The 18,888-nt window shown below is 41.3% G+C and overlaps 1 protein-coding gene across 4 annotated transcripts in view; it reads right to left on the bottom strand.

Moving 5' to 3' along the window:
* The window catches only part of LOC148012323 (nudix hydrolase 9-like), a 111,227-nt gene that overhangs the window by 10,232 nt on the left and 82,107 nt on the right, over positions 1-18,888 (bottom strand). The window lies entirely within an intron of this gene.

Raw genomic sequence — 18,888 nt, 5'->3', positions numbered from 1 at the left:
CAGAACTAGAACCCTCAATTACTCCCTCTCTCCCTTTCCCCTCCATTAATACACTGGAATTGGAAAGCAAATATAAGAAATTTGCGTACAAAGTGAAGTACTTCCCTGGTTATAGTGATAGGGCAACTGTTGATGGCTTTTAGTAATAACCCGAAGAGTGAGAAATAGTTCGTCTTTCCCAAACTGAGCCAGTCACATTGACAATAAAGCTTATTGGTGGAAACACCGAATAAGGAAGGGCCTAAACACACCCCCTCCCTAAACGGGTCACATGAACCAATTGTATCCTTGTTACGTGTGAGACTCGTCCGACTGGCTTCGTCCGACTGGTGACGGGTTTTACTACCGTTCGATTGCTACTACCGTTCGATTGCGACTGCCGTTCGATTGCTGCGCTTCCCGAAATACTGCCGTTCGATCGCTGCGCCTCACGAAATCAATTGTGTATGACAAGATACGGGCCAGTGTGACGTATGACGTGTGGGCACCGTCTTCTCGCTTGACCTGTGTGACGTGTGATGTGTGGGCACCGGAGAAAGCCTTCGTGGGAAAACAAGCAAAAGCAGGACCCGGCGGCTCTAACACCAATGAAACGTGGAACTAGACTGACGAAGAGCCGAATCACTTAGTGAAAATGTCTAACGATCTTGAAAACAGTGGCACGAGACCTTTGTTTCACCTCCCAACCTCGCCTAGATAGTTGCTGGCACCTCCCTTCTCGTTTCCTCTGTCAGCCGTCCACTTCAGGTGAGTCCTACTATTCTTGGACTCTCTAACTCTCTAGGCTCCCCTAGACCCCGTTCGGATGCCCAAGGCCCCCGAACGGTCATCCCTCGCGCCTGTTTCCCATAATTTACCTTATTAATGTAACAAAAATGATCAAACCAACCATAAACAGACTAAATATATCAAAGCTCCACAATCTCCCCCACTGACTTGACGTATGCATGTACCTCTAACGTCCGCTCTCAAACCTTGCGTAGGGCACTGAACAAGTTAGATTGGAGCAAAAGTTGGGAACACCATCTCTAATAGGGATCCACCAAGGGCAAGCACTCCACTCTTGAAGGCTGACTCTATAAATTCTTGGACTCATTTTAGAGGGCTCAAAGAAACATCTCTATTCCTATTAGTCAAGCAAAAATCCTGGTAAATACACCTAGTTGCTAGAAATCCTCACAAATATGCTTATTTCCAGAGAAATCCTAGTAAATACACTTGAATACACAATAGTAGAGAAGTGGAGCTCGATACCTACACTCAATCTTGTTGAGATTCAGCAATCACACTCACTGACAGCCTCTTTGTATGGAGCTTCAGGGCCAAGGACATGCAGGCTTACCTATCCCATATGCACAGTGGTGCCTACTACAGTTTCCTACTTTCCTATAAAGCATTGTACTTGCTTCCTTTTCTTAATGCAATGATAGTACTCTTTTCTTTTCAGTAAAGTGTCAGTGTCATTGTCCACACACAAGATTGTGTTTATGAGTTCAAGTCTCAATCTTGAAACCTAATTCACTTGTGTGACAATCAGTGTCTAAGTCTATGTCTACATGAGTTTTCTTCCCGTCTTTGAATCACCATAGCCATGCTCTAGATCCGTGTTTCTCAACATGGTATCAGAGCCCAGTCGGGCATGGCTCAGCTCAGCTTAGCTCTCCTCTGCTCTCTCTCAGCTCATATTAATCTCTAGTCAGCTCAGTTTCATCCCATGACTTCATCTCCCAACTCTACCTTCACTTGAGCTTCCATGGCAGCCATAGCCAGCAGCACCCTATTAGATTGAGTCGCTTATATCTGTAAACGCCCCGAACAACGTAGTATACTTAACAATTATGATTTCGCTTGTTTTCGAGATTTAATATAAAAGAGAATGAACACTTAAAGCTGAAAATGAAAATTACTCACAAAATTACAGCCATGAGAATGTAAAAGTAATGGAGACAAGATTGAGGGTTGAAGATGGGCAACCCCCCCCCCCCCCCCCCCCCCCCCCCCGCCCCGAAGAAATCTATTTCTGCTCAACCCAAGTCCCTTAGGGAAGAGCTCAGTTACAATCAACCTGAGAGTGAGGAGAAGTAATTCTCACTCTGCAAAGATGTACAAACACACATGCATTATCTATTATGCAATGATAAGAACTGATTTCTTTACAGTATGAGAGAAGAAAGAGGGAAAATCAGCCTTTCTTCATCGTTGAACAGTAATACATGGATAGGGCTTGCTTCTTGTTGCTAAAATGGAAGAAAGAGCTTGAGAAGGAGGTGCTGTAATGAATTTACAGGCTTGTTGTCCTATAAAACAACAGTGATAGAAGAGGGAATATGGAGGAATTTGATAATGGAGAAGTGGGGGATGATGATGGGGATGGATGGGGCCAGTTTCTGGCTATCTGTGGGTGCTGTACATCAGTTTACAGCAAAGAAAAATGATGCTGAATGAAGAAAAACGAGCTCTTATTTATAGGAGAGGGAAGAGCTAGTACAAAAGGGGAAAGTGGAGTAGCACAAGACAAGTGTCCAGCCACATGTCATGAGATGTGACAAGTGGTGGGACACTTGGAAACTTGTGTGACAAGTGTCTTGACACTTGTCTCTTCTCTATGGCCTTCCTTTTTGGCCCGCATACTGTCAAGAATAGAAACAACGGTATCAGAATCTTCATGTGACTTTCCTATGCAAAGAAATGTGCATTTCAAGCTTTCAGCCCACACATGCACATTATACAAGCATTTCATGATCATGCCATCTTGTTGATTGTAACTGTCTGTTCTGGTGGATCTAGCCCACACTTCAAGGCATCAATCTTTTCTGTGTGCGAGTCTAATCCTGATATGCGTGAGTTCTGGTCACAGACACCCAATCGGGCCATATATGTGGAAGTGTGAACTATCTTTTCTCTAACCCACCGCGTGGGTCCACCATAACCTGTGACCACTCATCAGTGGCCAGCGCCAATGCACTTTTCTTTATATCTAATTAGTGCAAAGGAAATAAATTTAATAAATCATTATATAGATAAATTAATGAAAAAGGATACAAATTCTGTTTCTATAGAGTTGTGATAGCCCTCTGGCTTTTATTCAGCTGTCCTCAGCTGAAAAGCTTCTTGATATGGCTGAAGAATGTTTGGGTAATCCTTCATGAATTTTTCATCTACCCACTGTGCATCTATTGTGGGTAGATTCTTGAATTTTAGTAAGAATTTTCGTGTCACAAGGCCACTTCTCGTGGTTTGATCCTTGTGAAACAAAATCTGTTCAGGTTCCAAGAGTTGCTCCGGCTGTTCATTTCAAAAGAGATGTAAAAATGGAATGGGATCGGCTTTGGCAAAGGAAAAATGAGTCACTTGGTGACTATACCAAGAGATTTTGGGAGCTACTTTTGAAGGTCCAACATTTCAAGAAGATCAGCAGTTCGGAAAAGCTTAGGAAGTTTCAAGGAGGTTTGCATTTTAAACTTCGTACTGCTCTTAATCATTATCATTGTTCTAGTCTCAGGGAACTCATTGACCATGCTGAGACATGGGAAATGGAGCACAATGGCAACAAATCATTCCAAAAGAATGATAAGAAGAGAGTAGCTGATGATGAGGAGTATTCAGCCCCAAATGAAGGACAAAAACAACGGCAATAGCAGCCATCAAATCAAAAGAAGATGAAGCCCTATGCACCTCCTAATGCTCCTCAATTTCGCTCCAATCTATACCCACAAGCAAAGCAACTTTCCGAAGAAGAAAAGCAACGCTTCATGAAAGAAGGAAAGTGCTTTAAATGTGGACAAACAGGCCACATAGCGAAGCAATGTCCAAACAAGGGACAAAGCAAGGTTTCTGACAACAAGCCTAAGTCGCCAGTGAAAATCAATGCTATCAGTGATGTAGTTGCAAACACAACTCACACTCCAGAGACGCGCAAATTATTAAAAGCTTGGGGACAGTTGTGCACACTCAAAGTCGTCTAAGTATGGTCTATTGATTGAATTTTTCCGACTTGATATGAAGCCTCATACATCCCTGGCATCCCATCTAAATTACATGGAAAGTCTCCTAACCCAGCTTGCAGGGATAAAGCTAAAAATGGATGAAGATGTTTGTATTGGTGTCTTGTTAAAAAGCCTGCCTCCTGCCTATAATAATGTATCAACCACTCTAACCAATATGCTTGATCCTCAACTTGTTGATATTAAAGCCTCTCTGCTAGAGGAAGAAAAGAAACTTAAAAGCAAAGAAGAGCCTAGCACTTCAAAGGATGAACAAATGTTATATATAAACAACAGATACAAAGGTAAAAAGGAACCGCTCTTCTCTGACTTCTGCAAAAGGACCGGACACGCTGAGAAGTTCTGTCATGCTAGGAAGAGGTCCCAAAAGGCCTATCTTGCACAGCTGTGAAAGAAGAAGAAGACCATGGACCAAAAGATGAAGATGAAGATGAAGATGAAGACCACCAGGATCGGAAGGACAAGCCTCATTAGTCCTTCTACTCTCATTACTCTGATAAACTGTTTTAAAAGCCTGGTATTTCCTAGCCCTAATGCTTCTTGCCATAAGCTTTGTAAACTCCTCATGTAACTTGGCACTACAGTCCCTGTACACTTTGTGAGGCCCCTGTTACAGCCTCTAGATATCCATCATGTTTTGGTGCCCACACTTAGCTTTTTCTGCGACAGCCTCTGGTGTCTACCATGTTTGTGGTGTGCCCACACTTTGCAGATGGTTCTCATTACAGCCTCTACACACTTTGTGCCTTTCTAGTTGTGATTGAGGAGGGGTGTTGAGATTCAGCAATCACACTCACTGACAGCCTCTTTGTATGGAGCTTCAGGGCCAAGGACATGCAGGCTTACGTATCCCATATGCACAGTGGTGCCTACTGCAGTTTCCTACTTTCCTATAAAGCATTGTACTTGCTTCCTTTTCTTAATGCAATGATAGTACTCTTTTCTTTTCAGTAAAGTGTCAATGTCATTGTCCACACACAAGATTGTGTTTATGAGTTCAAGTCTCAATCTTGAAACCTAATTCACTTGTGTGACAGTTAGTGTCTAAGTCTATGTCTACATGAGTTTTCTTCCCGTCTTTGAACCACCATAGCCATGCTCTAGATCCATGTTTCTCAACAAATCTTAGAAAGGAAACAGGCATGAAGGAAGCTTTGGAAAGTAGCTTCTAAAACATTGGAAGTCTTCAAGATAGAGACCTATATTTGGTACCCCTTTGAATCTCCATAAGATATCAAAAGGGATAATCTCCATGTGATGAGATGAATAGTCCAATCGAGTGTATATAGACCACAAGAGCAAGTCACAAATCATTCAACATTGAGAAGCAATAGCTAACTAGTCTTAAACCAAGTGAAAGCTTCAAATCTGTAGATATTTAGAGAACTCCTAGTCCAAAAGCACAAGGATTCAAGATCTATGCTTGGAACTCCAAAGACGAAATCTCCTACTAGCAATGTACAACAATCATGCAACAACACTAAGAGAGATGGGGACCAAACAATAGGAGACAAGATTTGAAGCTAATCCCATTGGATACCATGCTGTAGAAGTAATCCATTGATATGCAGCTATCTGCAACTGAGGTCTAGAAAGAGATCCCCAAGTATGACCCAAAACAAGGTGGTTAATCATCTCCGACAATAGGAAAAATCTCCTCCTACAATATATGTCTCCAATCATTTGTAATAGAACCACTATAACAAGGCTTCTCTCTCCTACTAAACGCACACCATTCTCTTATCGAGAACCCTATCAGTACCTCCCCATCATTGTGTGATCCTTGGAGATCAACAAACTGCATTATAGATAAACTTTAAAAGGTACAATATATGAATATCTCATACTAGTATGCAGATATCTAGGAACTAGTTCCCAACATCAAAATAGATTGAGCACAACCGTCCGCTAATGTCTCCTCATGGGCCTCCTCTAGATGGTATAGTACATGATGGAGATGAGCAAAACCCTCCAAACAATCACACCATTCTAATTGTACCCCCCCTCTTCAACTAATGGAAAAGCTTTGGCACATGCATTGGTGAAGACCATCATGAAGAGGTAAAGAGAAGTTGAGATGGTAACTTGGTAGATGGAGGTGGAACCCGTATGACAAGAGGCAAAAATCCAACTACATAATCAATGTGAAATAAGGAGCTGCATATGTTGGAAGTTACCTAAATGCCCACCTCTCCAGTCACCTACCTATGGTCCAAGTGCCAAATGTTGTAAGGCCCCCAAATGAGAAGAAGCCATGATGGACACTGGACATTAGAAGGGTTCCCAATTTTGACACTTGAAGGGGTTTAACCTTGAAGACTAGATGGTTATGAGATGACCTATGTCGACTTGATCATCGTGTCATTTATGGATAGATTCTCTCTTTTAACTTGATTTAGCTCTGACTTGAGTTGTAGCTTTTTGGCCTTTGTGTTTACCTCAAGCAGCCTTGCTAGATCTTTCCATGCAATAACAGGGGTTTCAAATTCCTGCAAATAGCCCATCATACCATCTGTTATACTCACGGATAGCCAATACATTACTTTACTCTATATCTACCAATTCTCCTTAGCCTTTATTTGCTCTGCAGTAGCATTTCGTAGAGGGACTTTAGGTGCCACTACCATGTCTCCTTCAATACATTACTTTACTCTATATCTACCAATTCTCTTTAGTCTTTATTTGCTCTGCAGTAGCATTTCGTAGAGGGACTTTAGGTGCCACTACCATGTCTCCTTCAATGTAAATGCAAATGCCTTTGCCATTCAAAAAATCGTCATCCTGAACTTCCATGCATGATAATTGTTCTTATTAAGATTCTCATTGATAGTTTGGTTGAAATTATCAAACATTTTGGTAAGATAAATAACCTTGCAAAACCTACAATTTGCAACCAAGTCAATACCAAGTGTACTACAGCCAAAACATGCAACCTTATTCACTAATTGCATAATAATAATTGCAATATGTAATCTGTGTGTAGATGCCCTTTATGTTTGTAACCTAGCAAACACTTGAAACCTTACAAATTTAGAATCTATAACCTCTGCACCTATAAATTGCAAACACAACCGAAATTGTAGTATACCTAGAAATTGCTTTCAACCAACTTATAGGGCCAAAATGGAGGCCAAAATGACCTTAGATGGTAAAAATCAATGTGGAAAAGACCTAAAGAGCTAATCTACAACATATACACTACTCTTCATGCTATTGGAGACTGTAGCCATGCTAGCCTTGGGAGCCTCTTGTAGCTATATTCCATGGAAAATCAAACAAGATGGAAGAGCTTCTTACCCAATGCTTACATGCTTGCTTTCGTGCTTTGTCACCTTCACCTCAGCCTTTTCAATCAAGCTCCACACAACCATGGGACAACTCAAATACCATGTAAACAGACAAGAGGAGAAAGAGATAAAGTAACCATGAGTATATCCACAATGAAGACTTGTGTACACAGAGAAGGGCCAAAATCTTCTTTTTCTTCTTTCTTCTTCTTCCATACAAAAGGACTTGGTCTAAAATATGATAAAAGACTAATATGAGAGTACTAAAATATATGTATATGTGATCACTAACTGTGAACACACTAAGGATGCATGAGGTGACACAATGAATATGTCATAACTAAGAGTGAACTATATGGATGTAGTCTAGCAGTAGAATCACTAGCATATCCTCCATGTCACTCACCTAAGGTGCTAGTGAGTAAACTTCTTGGTTAGCACCCCTCCAAACTGTATCAAGGATGCTTTTGATGTAAGCATTTTCCTTGACACACATCACCAAGGCATGTAGTGGATACTAGCTCATGTGGAGTTCAACATCTCAACACCCCCCAAGTGTGATGGCCTGGTCATAGCTCAGGTAAGAACTCTTGCTTTTACTTTTTAGGAGTTTAGTGCCATGTTATTAAAGGAGGAGATATGGCTAAATGGCCATAATGGAAATAATGGTGGATACGTTGTTGCATTCACATCAAATACCAAGAGGCAGACAACTATGACACACCAAAGGAAGACTACTTTTGTGCAGCGTCTTATTGAACCAACCCTCCATAATAGTTATTTTCCACTAATACTGTGGTTTGTGCACGCCCCAAACAGTGTTGGCTTTAGTGACCAGCCAATGGTGGTCCTTAAATCATGAGATGGTATACTTGATTAGCTGAAGCCTTTTCCAAATGAAGTTTATCTACAAGGTCCCAATCTTGCTAGGGTCGATCAGGAAGGAGGGAAGGGAAAGGTTGTAGTGATGTTGAAAGGTGGTCCCACATATCACAGAGATGTGAAATTTTGAGATGCTTTAATCTTCCTGATAACACTTGATTGAGTTATTAATCAAACGTGCAAGGTTGTTTAGCACATGTGATGCACATGGCAGTTATTTCATAGTAACAGGCTAAGAATCCCGAGGGTGCAATGGGTGTCAAAGGCAAAAATTATAATAAGTTATGCCAGCTAGGCTTTGGGGGTCAGTTGGTAACAATTTTGACCCTAGGATAGTTGCATGGCCAATAAATGTCAGTGGTGACACTAGGGACTAGCATTAATTAATTAATTAATGTCAGTCTAAGGGTCAATAGAGGTTGGGGATCACTCCAAGTTGCAAATGGCCTAGCCAATTCAATTATGGATGGGAGCATTTAATTTTGGTCAGGTTCAGAAGAATTGAAATTAAATTTTAGGATATGTAATTCTAAAAATTAATTAAATGGTTGGATAATGCTGAAAAATGGGTTTAGAAGGCTGCTACTTGGCAAAAATGCCCATGCAAATAAAGGAAACGTTTTTAGGGGTTGGGTCTCAGCCATTCAGTCAATTTACAACCTGGGAGGGAGAGAGAGCTGCTAGTCCAGAGAACAACAATTTATTGCAGAAGACAGCCATTTGGGGGCCTCAACAGGCAGGGGATAGCAAGGAGACATCTTCCAGGGGCTGGCAACAGCATTACTGATCAGGTGATAGCATTTTGGAGGTGCCTGGCAATAAGTGACTGAATTAAATGCGGGCTGGAGCAGCAAGAAGACTTTAGGGTTTTCTCGTTAAGATAATCAGATTTCTCTCTCATCTTAGCTTTCTCTCACTTTCTTCAACCCATTCTAGGAGATCTCAAAATTTCTCAGTCATTTTGAGTAGATCTCAGTCAAATTTGGTAGACAACAAAGGGATTTCTATTATAAACTCTAAATTTTTGTAGAAATTAGGACTTAGTAGCCATCTTGGGATCCATGCCAATAGGAGAAGGCATCACACGCTGAAATCAACACTTGAAATTCATAGAATTAACAAGGATTTCATATGCCAGGCCATCCATTGTGAATTGGGGCAACACTTGGCTAGTTGGTGGTTCCATTTGTGCAATTCTTGGGTGAAAATCAAGGGGTCATTGGCCCAAATTGCTTGCTGACTGTATGTATAGCAAGGGGCTTTTGGATCAGCAAAGGAGATTGTGAAATCTTAACTTGTACTCAATCCATTAGTAATTAAAGTTAAAGAAATACCAAGAGGGGCGCCAGTTTTGGGGACAACTGGGTGTCTATTGTTCAAGATTGGTAAGGTAGTGTGTCTATTTTAGTCTATGCTCAATTTTTAATTGTTGTAATTCAGTGCTTGATTAGGTTTTACCACCCTATTTGAGAAGAAAGGTTGATTTCATGGTTTCATTGGCGGGCAGGATACCACTCAATCTCTTGATTTGGTGGGCCCGAGGCACCTGATTGTAAGCCAAAAGCTTTGTGCTAGTGCCGATTTTACCTCTCAACTGAGAAATTACAGCAATATGTCTTCATACAGTGAGATGGAATCAAGCAATGATGTTGCTTCTCAGAATGGACATTCACATGGGGAAGGAAGAAATGCAATGCCTAATTTTGGACAAGGCTCTCAACCACAGACATCAAGCTGAAAATGTTGCTATTGGGTAAGATGTAGGGCCTTCAAGGCATAATGAGGTTGATGACTAATAAAGTGAAGAGGAATTTAATGACCAATTTAAGAATTGGATGAGGACAACAGTAAATCTCTTTGCTGAATTGGCAAAGGATCCTCAGTTTACCTGATTTTTGAATACTCCAAGGAGGACAGCAAGGGTAAGAAGAAGAAGTCATCTTTTACATTTTCGGGACAGCAAGATGCATCGAAGGTAATGCCAAAGCCTTCATTTGAAGCTCCCAAAGATGCTAATGAAGTAAAACAGTTGGTATGTACGGGGCAAGGAATGCAAATGCAAGGCCATCATGGAAGTGCCAATCCAATGGATTTTGGACAACCAAGCATGCATGTTATGATGGGGCAGCTAGGATACTTTGGTGGAAGAATAATCTTTCATGCTATGGTTGGACAGGGACCACATACAAATCCCTATGGCATGCAATAGCCAATGAATGGTGTGCAAGGCCCGATGTATTCGAGTATGGTTGGAAATGTTGAAACCCTATGTATGGCAGCATTGACTTGATGCTCGGGGCACAAAGTAGCACGTTTGGTAATGCATCTACATCCCCGAATGACTATGCGGCTCAAGGAATGAGTGCTAGTAACGCAAATACTCTGTTTGGTGATGGTTTCAATGTAAAGTCAGCAAATGGACCCTTTTTGCAGCAGCCAGTATATGACAATTTGACACCCAAAGAGGCATCAAAAGACTATGATGAGGGTGGAAAAGCAATGAATTTTGAGTCCTTCAGTGGTGCACAAGATAGGCTGAGAACTTTGACTTTCATTCAACAGTTTGATGCAACCTATTCAAGGGGGAACTTCACAGAGTCTTCAAAGACTCAAAAGGCAGCCACTTTCTTGAAGAGAAATGCAGTGCAGTGGTGGTCCACTCTTTTGATGCAAGATAAAGCTCCATCAACATGGGTACAATTCAAGCAAATGTTTGCATCGAATTGGTTGACAAGTACCTTTGGGGTGGACATCATGATAGCTTGTTGGAATAAGCTGGATGCTAAAGAAAGTAAGATTTTTTAGCAAGACAATAAGAAGTTCTGGGATGCATTGCTGCACATCACTTCTTATTACCCCATACCCCTTCATGAGCAAGTGGAAAAATATGTTTGTGGGCTTCCTAAAGGAATTAGGGATTTTTGTATTAAATCCACCATCTCTAGCATGTCTCAGCTCATAGAGACTACTACTACAGTAGATACTTTGCTATGTGGGATGGATTCTAGCTTCCTAGAGAGTGGGATGAAGCCAAATAAAAAGTTTTCTAAGAAAAGAGACAGATCTGAAGATTAGCTTAAAAAGAGGCCAAAACAGTAAAGAAAGGGCTCGAAAACATTGTCACAATGTAGGGAATTGATGGCTATAAATAAATGTTTCATTTGTGAATAGGAGGGTCATATTGCAAGGGACTGTCCCAATAGGCAGCAAGCTAGAAAATTAGAAAATCAAGGAGATTCTAAGGGAAAGAAGCCCAAAACATCAGTGGGATTGGTGCTTGATGTTGTTATAGTGATCTGCCCAATGATGATGCTACTGAGTTGTTTACAGCATGGGGAAAAATTAGGGATGGTGCACGAGCCAACTTTATCTTTGTAGACATAGCAGCCCGTCTAGGAATTAGAGAGGATGAGATAGGATCCATGGGGGAAGTTAGAATGGCATGTAAAGGTCATGCAGAGCCTATCACACCACTCATTGGAAAGCTTCAGTTGTATATACAGGGATATGTGGACATCAAAGAGTTCTTCATTGCTCCACTTAACGGTCTATTGCTTAGAATGCCATCGTATCAATATATACATGCAGTGATTGATTCTCATGCAAAAGAGATCGCTATTCAACATAAGGGAAAGACACTCAACACTTGATGTAAAGTTAAAAGGACAATTTGTCCTTGTTGTATTTGTAGTTGCCATTTCTAAAGTAATGAAAAATCATCTTTCAACATACTTCATTTTTACTAAGGATAAAGATGATAATGAGAATGTTGGAAATATGTCTAAGTTAGAGGAGGATCGCATGTCATTTCTAAAAAATGTATGTTGATTGTTTCTCTCAGTTACTTCCAGGTCCGATACTGCTTGAACGGCCTAAAGATCATGGCATAGATCATATCCCCTAGAAGTAGCCCACCTAGTAAGCTGCCCTACAGAGTCAATGCAGCCCAACAGGAGGAGATGACGAGTTAGGTTAATGAGCTGTTAGAAAAAGGGCTGATTCAGTCTAGCTCATATCCTTTTTATTCTCTAGTGCTTTTGGTACAAAAAGCAGATGGTTCATGGCGTATGTACGTTGATTATCAAGCTCTAAATAAGATCACGATAAACAATCTGTTTTTGATCCCTTGGATCGATGATGTTATTGATAGATTGTAGGGGTAGCCATTTTCAGCCATATAAATTTAAATAGTGGGTATCATCAGATATGCATTAGACTAGAGGATATGCCTAAGATAGCTTTCAAGGCATCTTTTGGATTATATGAGTTTCTTGTCATGCCGTTTGGGCTTACGAATGCTCTTGCCACTTTTAATTGGATGATGGATTATAGTTTCAAGCCACGTAGAGGATTTGTGGGCACTTTCTTTGACGACATGATTGTCTATTCAAAGAATGAGACAAACCATAGAAGACGGTTGGACCATAGAAGCAAGAAACACCCCAAAACGCCCCTTTACAAAACCCGAAACGCTATCCCCCAACCTCAAGTGTGGGACAATACCTCAAGCTTGTCGACCCATGTCCTAGTTCCACCACCACTTGCACAATGTACTACACGGTAAGGTAGACACTCCCCTAGGTAGTGCACCCATTCTTCCTTTACATGTATATTTTATAGTTACGCACATGGCCAACAACTCTAAAGGCCCTCTTGGATCAATCAACATATAAGTTATAACTAATATAATTTACAAAAGAGAATGAGCAATAAATATTGATATAATTTATAAAAGCAAGTTACATATCCTAAGATAAGCGGATCTTTCTATCCAAAGCCTCTTAGATCTTATACATATACTTGTACAAGAGGCCTAAGGTGTTTCCCTCCATATTAGTGATTCTCAAAACTATATATATAGGATTGAGAAATTTCACCAATGCATATGTATCATCCCAGTATTCCTCATCTATCATATTTCCAACAAATGTCAAAGCTTTTGGCTGAGGTCTCTTATTCCATGGGGCCCACTTTGTCAAGATGAGTGTCCAAATAAGGCTCTAATAGACTCACGAGCCTCCTCGCAACTATAAATACATAGGAAAAATGAGATTCTTTTTGTCTCTCGGCAAGTGAGCAAAATATGGAACTATATCATCAGAAACTGCTTTGATAGATGTCTTCAAGAGATCCAAGTCACTATTTGCCTTGTATAGGGTATGTATTCTAAGCCTCTTTGTGACAAACTTCACTATACTTCTTCCTGAAAACCTCATCTATCCATTGCATCTTTTGAAGGTCCTCCATAACTAGATCCAAGCAATGAGAAGTGTAAAATCTACATGGTCATAGAGAACTCTCTCTTGAGTAAAACACCCATACAATTACTACCATTGTCTATGAAAATCTATATTCCATTCTCCACAGCAATCTCCAAAATGGTAGCTTAAATGTGCATATACATGTATTCACCTATAATAATGTCCCATGTTGCTATCAATGGCATGCAAGAACATGGTGCCTTTGCATGAGGATACTAAGATATGATACGCATTCCTTCTCCTGACAATAATCCATCAATCACATAAGATAGTACATCCATATTTTGCCCAAGTTTCCCACCTCGATAACTTATTTCTCTAACAAGCTCCCTTCTCTGCAGAGACTCAATAGGACAAGCCCTCCCACTCACATCCAATCCAACTAATGGCTCAATTTGTCCTCTTTCACTCGTTTGTGCATGCAATATGAAAAGGGATAGCACACTCTATGCATAATCTCATGATCTCACAAGCAGACTCTATCTTTGTTGCTTTTGAAGCATTGCTCTAACACTTGCTCTTTTCAATGATCCCTTTGTTATCTAGTGGATGCTGCAGTTACTGATACACTAATATGGCCATGCCCATCCATTGAGGGATGTGGCAAAGGGGTTCTAGGAACTGGACCCTCCACAGATGTACTTGTGCTTGCTTCTATATCGCATCTATGGAACCAACATCTATCAATACTCTACACCTCTTTGGGGCACTATTGTTTGTGGCAAGACATGAACTTTGTTGCTGATTTGAACCACAAGGCATTGCTCTAAACTAGCATAAACATCATTTGGCACATTGGGACAATTATCTATATCTTACCACTTCTATAGGCAAGATGATCCTTCACTAGGGTAAAAACTCCCCATCTGCATGAGGTGGCAGTAGTTGCTTTCCCACCACTTACCTCTATAGTTGCTAATAATGTGCGTGTGACTCCAAAAAGCATCCTTCACTGTGGATGTAGCTGCTGGAAACAGAAAATACCAGCTGCAAAGGTGTGGATACTGAAAGGTGAAGGTTGACAGCTAAAGGATGAAGGTGAAATGGCATGTGTAAAGCATTACGTAGCAGCAGCACAGCTGAATAGGAAGGGCAAAAACTGCAGACCAAAATTGCAGAAAATGAAAAATGCATGGTTGAAATTGGAGAAAATGCCCTAAACTGAAATGCCTGTCCCAATACATATTTCTTCCTACTCAAAATGTTTCCATACCCCCGTTTACATTTCAAGAGTCCAAAATGGCATTTCGGTCAACTATGTGCAAAAGCACAAATATGGATGTTGTCTCCTACTTCCAATTGATGTCGTGTGATGTAAATTGCAGCAAGAAATGATGATTATTCACCTAGAAATATAGATTACTAGCTTGAAAGTTGGACAACTTGCTAGAATTGAGGACACCTGATGCTATTTTTATCTGAGTGGAGCAATACTTTTGATAACTCCTAGTAAGAATGCATCTTTAGGTTAGTCTTGATAGACCATTGGGATAGGCCTGATGGACCATTTCAATATTTCATAGTTGTCTCTGGCCAATTTGATATTAGGAACAAACATGGAATCCATGACAAATAAAATATGCAGCAACAATGATTGATAAATTTGCAAAACACTCACCAAATCAGAGGAAACTGCAAAAATGCAGCTCTAGATGTTGTCTCTTGCTGCCAAATGATGTTGCATGATTCAAAATGCAGCAGGAAGTGACGATGGCTTGCCTAGAAATGTTGATGATTGGCCCAAAAGATTGATGACTTCTAGAATGGATGGAGCCTAATGCTAGAAAGTAAAGTCGCTGTTGTAACCTGCAAAATGCAGCTACCTGCTAGCTCTTGTGCAGGATTTTGGATGCAGACTAGGGCTCGACAGCAATAAGAGTGCAGAAAATCAGTAGAAAACTGCATGGAACAGGGAGAAAATATGTCACCTTCTGCTACCAGCACAATGCACAGTCTGCTGCCTCAAAGTGCATATACACCACGTCAATTCTGCTATATTAGTCATCAATCACATCAGGGAAGCTGCCACAATGAGGGTAGGTCTGAATTCAGCTGCAAACACAGCCTCCTGCTGCCACGAATGATCATTGAGGATGAGGGAATCATTGACCATTGTTTTGCCAGCAAACATGATCAGTTGTGATGCTTTCTCTCTCACAAGAAATGCAAGTCCAGACTACAATGCCCCCACAATCAGCTTGCAATTACCTTCCACCAAAGCTTCAATGGCATGGATAGACTTTGTGCTGCATGATCATGAAAGATGGATGACTTGATAACTGAGGGTCGAAGGTATGGATACCTTATGGCCTTAGTTGAGAGCCATCCGGATCATTTGGTGAGGTTGTGGTGCCAGATCACAAGTTCCTTTGAGTTGACGAGTAACATTGTTAACTTTTCCGAGGATGATGACTAGGCATTTTCCTTTCCTTCTGTCATGTGACAGCCTTCATCAAAGTCTTATGTTCATAGGCTCTTGGCCTGGGAATACACCTCAAGTGTAGACAATGTAAACCTCTTGTTCGACATCAATGCAACTAGCCACTGCAAGCAAGCCTACAACCATGCACGTGGTTCTATCCAAGGAGCACCTTCAGTCCATGCATGCAACGGAGTATGAGGGGACCGTGGTCTTCGGACAGGATGTTGAACACTCCCTCTCCCATACTACACTTCGGATTGGAATTGGCTTCACCCTTGATATTGATACTTCATGCATTGTTGAGTCCAAAGATGGGGCAAGGAATCTTCAAGATTTCACTCCTTGTCCACAAAGACTGCATAAGCGGTGGTTGACAATCCCCTGACCTGGGAAAGGAGCCATCCATTTGATACCCTGCTATAACTTCCACAGCTACCATCGGTTTTTCGCTACCACTCTCTCACTCTCCTCTTCCCGGGACTTGCAATGGAGTTTGTCACATGGTAGAGGATTGGTCATCTCTTCGCTAGCCTCATTTGCAAATGCAGTGAACAGTGAAGGGGTGCCAAAGATCTAAGTGGCCATCAAAGATACTTGAAGCATTACCATACCTCAATCCATGTGACAACTGAGTGTCCTTGTATCAAGGGTGCATGATGAACCTGTCATGAACAAGGTGAAGCAACTAATCTCAGCAAAATGGCATCTTTGTCCCCAATGGCTATGCTGATAACTCAAAGGCATCTAGCTACCTATTCTAATGATATCTACACTCATGACACTATTCAACTCAAAGTGGCTGATCAGAGGGGACCTCTAAAATATACTTGAATAGAGGCACTGCATCTATCTGCATGCCATGTATCCTAAGCCATGTGCTCAGCTATCAGTACCAACATTGTGTCTCCTTGTCTAATCCCAAGCATTGGGAGGAATATAATGCTAGCGAGCTGCGAGCGGTATCTCTATTGTGGAGTTCCCATAGATATGTAGAAATGTCATTGTCTTTAGAAGGGCCTCTACCACCACTGGCACTTCCCTAACTCTGCTATAAGAATCTCATGTGGTACCAATGCCTTGTTCAAACTTGTGTTGGACATCATCATCATCGTCATCAGGGGCTACTCCATTGGCTTCCAAACATCATAAAGCTCCTCTCGATCTGACTCCTTCAAGCCTCCTCTATGTCTCCTCCTATGGTATAGACTCACCCCCATAAAGATGCACTAGGGTAGTGTAGGAGTGAATATTGTGTCATACAGCCATATGTTTGTCCATGTCTCCTTAACTGTACCTATGCACAAAGCCTCTCAAATGTCCCTAGTATTGCACATGGCATGTCTCGCCTTGCTGCATTCCCCATGGGAAACATATGCCTAATGAATGTGATACCAAAATAGACATAGGAGCTGACAGGCTCTATTGGCTCTACTCTACAGGTATAATATCATGTTGATCAACTAATCCACTATCGCATGCCTAGTCTCTATTATGCATAGTTGTTGATATTGACCCTCAACTGGCCAACCAACACAACCTATTGGCTCTACTATATAGGTATATTATCATGTTGATAAATTAATCCACTGTTGCCCGCCTGGTCTCTATTATGTATAGCTGGTCAGACTGACCCTCAACTAGCCAACGGCTATCCCATCTCATGGGACACGTATCCATGGAAGGGTTGGTTGTAAGTCCTCTGACTGAGTACCTGCATTGTGGGTATGTAAAAGTGAATGCCTCTGTGCTATGAGGCTTGAGCCAACTGAAATCTAGATGTCTGTAGGGTAATAATCTGACAGTAGATTATGAATTTATTGGAAGGGAGAAGTCTATCAATCTTCAGGCCATGTGAAGTGAACCAAGGCATAGCCCTAGCATATGAAGATCCTGAGTCTCCTTGGGTAGCAAGTCTCTTGGATGACGCCAATGCCAAGTGAGGACTCAAGGATCATTTGGAGGGATGTGAATTTAAATTAGAGAATCTGATGTGGAAAAAATCTGTGCTATGTATCATCCTAAATAGCATAACTATTTGGATCCTTTCCAAACTAGCCCACTCCTCAGTACCTAAGTTGAGACTTACGTGTCAAAAAGCCACAGCTTTCTTTTTCATTCCTGGAAATGTGCTTGTCCATCTAGTGTAGCTAAATCACTCTAGCCTCTGCTGCTGGTCTCATGTTAAATATCAGCTCTGGAAAAGAATCATATTTCAGACACCAGAGATAGCCACATTGCAATAGTAAAGTCGGGATGAAAGATTCCAGCCAAGATGAAACAGAGTCCAAATAGTCACCCCTGATGATGACCATATGGATCATGACAACATAGAGTTGGGCACATGGCCTGGCATTGTGAATGCCACATGTCAAATGGTGTTGATCATAACATGGCAGAGGAGAATGTAGCTGCAGGCAGCTTTGGGTAGCTGTCCAGGCATGTGGGTAGGTGGACAACATACAAACAAATCTAATGATGGGCTCAAACCAAACAATCCCTATAAGGTCAATGAGCCAGCTCTCCTGTACGCTTTGTGTGGCACTCCTAGACATGATTGTTTAATCCATTCACAGATACCTGTACTAAGTGCTTCGAATACATGCTACCTGGCATCCCCAGTTCTGTCCGGAGCAACACAATGTAGTTGTAAATTGCTTCCACCTGCAAGTATGCTGGCTGTAAACTGAATTCCATTGCTGATACTTGTTCTCAAAGGCATCACCTGTGCACTATTGCTAATTCAGATGCACTGTCTGCACACAGGTTCAGAGCTCATCAACTAGGGCTGAGCTGCCCCCACAGTCTCGACACATCATGTTTGTGTTGATAATACACCCTCAATTTTGTGATGATGTCTACCAATGGTGTGTACAACCTTAAAGGCTACAGACTGCTTGTATGTACCATTTTTTGGGCATTTTCATCTAGGACTACAACAGATTGCATCACCACTGTGCGGCACAAAAGTTTTCTTCAACAATAGACTCCTTAAACAATAATTGGCTAAGTGATTTACTAAACCCAAATCTTGG

The sequence above is a fragment of the Lygodium microphyllum genome, chromosome 27 (assembly GCF_053477565.2).
Source record: "Lygodium microphyllum isolate KBCC chromosome 27, Lygodium_microphyllum_v1.1.10, whole genome shotgun sequence".
In the NCBI taxonomy this organism is placed as follows: domain Eukaryota; kingdom Viridiplantae; phylum Streptophyta; class Polypodiopsida; order Schizaeales; family Lygodiaceae; genus Lygodium; species Lygodium microphyllum.
This window is presented reverse-complemented; position numbering and strand designations above follow the sequence as displayed.